At 50.9% G+C, this 6,105-nt stretch overlaps 1 protein-coding gene across 8 annotated transcripts in view; it reads right to left on the reverse strand.

Annotated features, from left to right (window-relative positions):
• Rbfox3 (RNA binding fox-1 homolog 3) overlaps positions 1 to 4,863 on the reverse strand; it is a 184,703-nt gene extending 179,840 nt beyond the window's left edge. For 7 of the 8 annotated variants that reach the window (XM_059272234.1, XM_059272237.1, XM_059272235.1 and 4 more), the window contains exon 1: positions 4,767 to 4,858. The gene's annotated coding sequence lies outside the window, so the exon portion shown is untranslated. Of the gene's footprint in view, positions 1 to 4,766 lie in introns of all 8 variants that reach the window. The other variant, XM_059272233.1, reaches the window with a different exon arrangement.
• Positions 4,864 to 6,105: the final 1,242 nt, after the last annotated feature.

Consider the following 6,105-nt stretch of genomic DNA (forward strand, 5'->3'; position numbering starts at 1 on the left):
TTTGCCTTCGGCAGTCCCAGCATCCCTCAGGCGCTGGTGTATGAAGGAAGAAGAAACGCCTCCCCCCAGATCCTGAGCTTCCTGTGCTATGGAGGTCACCCTGACTTGCAAAGTGCACAGTGAGAGAGGGGAAGGGCTGGTGACAGCAAGGGCCACTTTTAAAACAAGATAGCACTGAAGATCAATTTGCAATGCACCTGAACGAGGGGCTCCCGTGGTGCAAACGTGCTGTCCGCACCGACCTTCGCTGACTGGGTGGTTTGCATCTGTGCTGTGTGAATTTCAATTCGGCAAATTATGCTTAAAACGTGTAACCCCAAATTGAATGTAAACACACCAGAAACCTGGCTGCTGTCATCTACTGGGAGTACATACAGTCACACACACGTGCACTGAGGCTTCCCTCCGGACAGTTCTCTGGGGACTGGGTTTCTGTTCTTCCCTGTTTCTACCCTCAGGGCTTCCAGCTGGCCTTGGGGGTCGGTGCTCCCAGCAGGAGCTGATGATGTCACTCTACATGATAGCATAGCTCTGCACCACCAAAATGCAAAGCCTGCAGACACTAAGCTTCCGGTTTGGGTGTTTCAGTCAAGGGTCTCTTCTGAGGGTTTCCTGTTTTTCTCATTAAATAATAAGTCACCTGGGCTGGGGCCACTGACCTGCCTGGCAACTTCATCAACATCTATTTCCCTTTATCTTTGAGAAAGATATGACTGCTCATTCCCTGGAAATGGTTGCTAGGAGCAGAATGTCCGATACACAGATGTGATTAAGAGAATTCAATTAACATCACCTTTCAGCTGACCATGGGGACATGTTGCTAAACACTGGATGTGGGTACCTGTGTGCGTATATGCATGCTTGTGTCTGCATGCATGTGGCTGTATGTAGCTGTGTGTATAGGTCTACATGTATGCACATGTGTATCTGAGTGTATAAGCATGTGGGCAAGTGTGTGCATATGTACCTAAGTGTGAACCCATGCTTGCATATGTGTGCATGCCTGATCATATGTGTGCATGTTAGTGTGTATGAACACACCCCACACAAACATCTTATGTACTGGGAAAGACCTCCATGGAGGAAGGGGAGGGCTCTGGAGATGAGTAAAACTACTCTCCCTGCAATGGGCATGAGAGTGGAGAATTCATACACCTTCTAAGCTTTAAAGCCTTGGGGGAGACTACTTTTCAAAGAATTTGAAATATATATCTGAGGACTGCTTCTAAAGTGAACAATCATCTCCTAATTCCTGTTTGGAAAAAAATGCATCTTCTAGTCTTTTAAAGCGTGGCGTAGAATTTGGGGACAGGGTCAGTGTCTAAGGCCTGCCTGTGTCCTTCAAAACAGGCCTGGAAGGATTGGCTACAAGATGGCACTTTTGTGTAACAAAATAACAGAAGTGATTATCAAAGAGACACATGGCAGAAGCTGCTTCCCTGAGATGTCTCAAGAGCTGGGAAGGGGACACAGTATCTGGGCTGGGAAGGGGACCCAGTGTCTGGACCTCTCAGCGGGTGTGACTGCTTGCTTCACTTGTCTACATTTTCCAAGAAGAACCTCGGTTATTTCTCTTCTTGTGTTGTAATGAAGACATGTGAAGGGTTGTCTTCGCTTTAAAGAGACAATACTCCTCTGAGCTACAGAAATGGCTCAGCAGTTAAGAGCATGCACTGCTCTGCAGAAGCCCCAGGTTTGGTTCCCATCAACCATGTGGGCTCATGACTACCTATAACTCGAGCTCTGGGGAATCTGACACTTCTGGTCTCTACAGGCACACGCACCCCTGTGCATGTACTTGACTACACACAGATTCACAGACACACATATACTTAAAATAATGATGTAGTCTTTAAAATTAAAAATAAAGGGAGGCTGGGCATGGTCATGATGCCTTTAAACCTAGCATTCAGGAGGCAGAGGCAGACATAAATAACAGAAAAATAATAATTAGAAAAAAGATAGCAATCCTGTTAGAGGTCTCCAGATCTCTGAACTAAAGGCAGGCTGGTTTAAGGTCATCAGAAGGAGAGAATGAGATACACACACTGAAGGTCCAACCACTCTTGGTTACACTCTACAGCTCTTGATGATACTCAGTGACAACCAGGAAAGTCGCCTACAGTGGGAACCGTGTTCTGGAACAAGAACACCTCTACCCGTGTCTCCGTGAGAGTTCAATTCCTCACCATGCCGGCAGTTATTCCTCACCATGCCGGCGGCTGGGACATACAGTTGTTCTAGTGCGGCGGTTCCTCCAGGACAGGAAGCATCACTCTAGCTGCTTTTTATCAATTAGTTATCAACCCCTTCCCAACATTGGTCCTGGTGGCTCAGACCTATGAGGCAGGAGCTGGTGTAGGGCTCTTGCCAGTGTGTGCTGGGGAGGGGAAAGCGAGACCTGGGGAAGCCTTGTCATCCTAGCTATCATGAGGAGTGGCACCCAGAGACCAGTTTGAGCCTTTCTTTTTCTTTTTTTTCCTTTGTCACCCACACAGCTCCACAAAACAGAGATGGAGGGAAAATACTAAGACTGTGCATAACGGAATGAGAAAAGCCAGTGATTCGGTGCTGCCCTGAGGGGCTCAGTTAGGGTTTCAGGAAGCCAGGCTCTGCTGCAGCTCTCTAAGGAATGGCTGGAGTCGCACCTCCTGAGAGTTTGGTCCAGACAGAACACACCTACAGCGGGCTTGGTGACCAGGCAGCATGATCCTTAGCGTAGGAAGAGGCGTTCGAAAAGCCTCCCATGAACTTTCTCCTCTTCCTGGTCCTGCTGCCTTCCCACTCAGTCTGTGTGGGCTAAGCAAGGCCCAGGGCAGACTGCAAAGCTCTGAGCTAAACAAACTCTTAAAAGGGCAGGGAACCTCCAATGAGCCATTTTTCAGACTTTAATTCTACCGAGTGGAACTTAAAAGGCCTTTCCATTTGCTCAGCTTGCATTCCCTCTGCCCGGGGCAAACAGCCTCCCTCCAAGGAGTCAAGAACAATCAGCAGAGAGCGCACAGCCCAGCTAACCATCCAGTGCCAATCTGCCGCAGAAGCCAGGGTTCAACCCTGCATAGCGGCTGTGTAGGCCAGCAACTGGAAGACATCTGGATTTTACCATCAAGAACCGCCCTACAGGAGCTCAGCCAGGGCCCCGTTTGATCAGATCAACGGCCTCTACAGCTTGACTTCATTTCCAGGAGCAAAAACCTAGGAAGGATCCGAGTGACACAGCTCCATGCTCTGCAGAGCATCGCCTGACGTGGGGCCTGCAGCATAGGTGCTCGGGGCCCGGGAACCCAGGTGCTCTGTCAGTTATGAGCTGGGCAACCCCGACCTTGCTGAGTGCAGGGAGAGCATCTATGCACATAACACGAGCAGCAACAAGACACAGGTGCGAGACATTCCCTTGGCCAGAGCATGGGTGTAAAGAGCTAACACCCAGCTGGGGTAGTCTGCGCTTGTGCACAGCACCTCGGACAGGCACACATTCCCAGCTCTTGACACTTGGCCGGTCATGAGAACTGATGCAAACAGAGCAGCCCTAGGCATGCCTGGGTTCAGAGAGTGTTTCCCTGGCCCCTGCTAAGCTCCTGGCCCTCATTTACCTCTTCATTAGTATTGCCAGACATCAAGTCAATCCAAGTTACCTTGACATAGGAGGAGGATGGAACCAGAGCAAGCCCTTGCTAGGGCCACCCAGGTCCTTCCCAGACATTTTCCTGCATGCTGATGAGGAGACACCAATACTAAAGAACTAGCAAGATGGAAAAAGCACACAAGGAAGATCCCCAAGGAAAGATGTCCCTCCTCATAACACCTCCAGATGAGGAAGGCTCCACCTGAGCCAGACTCCTCCAGCACCTCTTTGACGCTCAGCTCCATGGGAACCTGGCACACATTTTCCACTGTGGCTCCCAAGACCCACTAACCAGGGTATCTGGGGTGGAGAAGGAGGAATGGCCTGTTTTCCCATCAGCCACACCTCTTAGGTAGCATGGAAGAGTCTGGCCCTGATCCTCTGTGGTAGCTTTACTTTGTGTTTATGAAGCTGCTTTCTCTCCTGGCATTCAGAGCTCCGAGGAAACCTCAGCCAAGGCTATTCATAGGCCAAGGGCATCCCTGGGGAGAAGAACGAGTTCATAGCCACAGCACAGGTGCCAAGTGTAACCAAGGTTCCCAGTTGGCCCAGGCCACACTGGGGAGAGACGACTGGAGCTCCCGAGCTAAGCTGAACCCAGATTCCCTCCTGTTGTCTAGACTGGCCACTTGGGCAAAGCTTTTTACCACCTGTGCTCGGACCCAGACCCTGCTAGAAGCAGAAGCTGTGGTCACACAGTGGGATTCCACCCTAGGTCAGACCTGGAGGGAGCCAGGGAGGAGGAGGGGAGGAGGGTTTGGCACAGTGACATGGAATATAAATGACTCTTGTAAACAGAGTTTAATAAAAAGGCAGTGAGGGAATTTATGAGCAACCCAAGGATAATTAAAATTATTTATCTACTTACCTCCCTTGCTGGCTGATCAGTCTATTAATTATCTATTATGTACATGCTGATTTGCATTTCAGTGAGGGGGGGTAAGGGCAGGTGAGCAATACAGAGGTGGGGGAGGGGGTCAGGACTCACATGGTGGGAACAGTACCAACGCTCCTTTGGGCAGAGCGTGGCTCCCCTCTGTTGACCCCTATTCTCACATCACTCGCCCTCCCTCCCCCTGCCCGCATGGGCCACCCCTGGCCACTGAGAACCAGCCATGACAGAGTAGAAAGCATCACAGACCTGTTTGCAGAATGGATCACTCCTAGAACAGGTTCCCGCTGAAAAGGCCCGTGAGCCAGCTCCGGGGAAGGCTGGCCGATTCCCCTTGAAACTTCTGAAAAGGAAAACAAGAGAATGAAATCATTTTCAATCTCCTCTTATATCTGGGAGACATCAGACGCATATTGTCCTGTGTTCTTGATTAGAAATATCACAGGATGTAGTGCAGTGTCTTTTGAACACTGTGAATGAGGAAATACTGGGATGGGTGTGGCGGGGGGAGGGGGGAGGTGGAGGGGTGGGAGGCACAACCAGGTGCTTGCTGGTCAGTCAGCTCTGAAAGTTGAAGGACAACTCCAAGATGAGAAGATGTCTCGTGGGTCAGAAGGAGGGTGTCGGTGGGTGAGAACAGGATGAGCTGACAAAGGAGGGCCACTGATGGATGGCCCCTCTGATCTGTCTCCCACAAGGGACCCATTCTCCTTTCCAGCCAGCACAGCCCTCGTGAGGCTATGTCCTCAGTGTCAACTTCACTACCAGCCTTTGTTCCCAAGCACTGGGCTCAGCTCAGTGGCAATGTCACACCCCAAGGGACCACCAGGCCTATAACGATGCCTTGGAGCCTAGTTAGGCTGCCCTTCCCTCTAAACCTGCCAGAGTTCCCCCCAGCTAGCCACAGGCACCCCTCCTTTATCCTGAGCTACCTCTCACAGCTTACAGCGTGGAGCCTCTCACATTGGCTCTCAGCCAGACATTAAAGAGTGTGGCAAGGTCCAGCGAGACCTAGGTCCTGCATCTCTGCTGGACTGTGTCTGCAACGGGTAGATACAGGCCTTCTCTGGTCTGTACTTGGTGCGTTCCCCACAAAGCCACATGATAAATTCCCAGGACCCAACTTGAGATGTTTGGAGAGGGGCCTGATAGATGATCAGCTGCGAGGACGGCACCTTCCTCCGTACAGGGCTAGTACCCTTGTAAGTAGCCTGCCCGCTCCTGCACGTTATGATAAGGTTGATGTGAGGTCTGCCTACACCTTGAACTTGGGTTTCCAGTCTCTGTGACTCGGAGAAGCAAATATGTGGCATGGCATGTGCCCACGGCATCTCACCAGAGCGGTCCACATCCACCATCCTTAAGGCAGCTGGTTAGGGGTTAGACACTCACAACTGGGAAGCAGTTCTGCATGGCAAGCAGCCTCACCCAAATTATCTTTCTTACTCTACCTCTTCTGAGCCTTCCTCACATGACCTGCACCACCTCACCCTACATCCTGCCAAACACCACATCCTCCGCCTTCCCTGGCCTCTGCCCTACTCTCTGAGAACTTTTTGAACAAATCAACCTGACCTCAGGGCCCTTG

This window comes from Peromyscus eremicus, chromosome 8a (assembly GCF_949786415.1).
Source record: "Peromyscus eremicus chromosome 8a, PerEre_H2_v1, whole genome shotgun sequence".
Taxonomy (NCBI): domain Eukaryota; kingdom Metazoa; phylum Chordata; class Mammalia; order Rodentia; family Cricetidae; genus Peromyscus; species Peromyscus eremicus.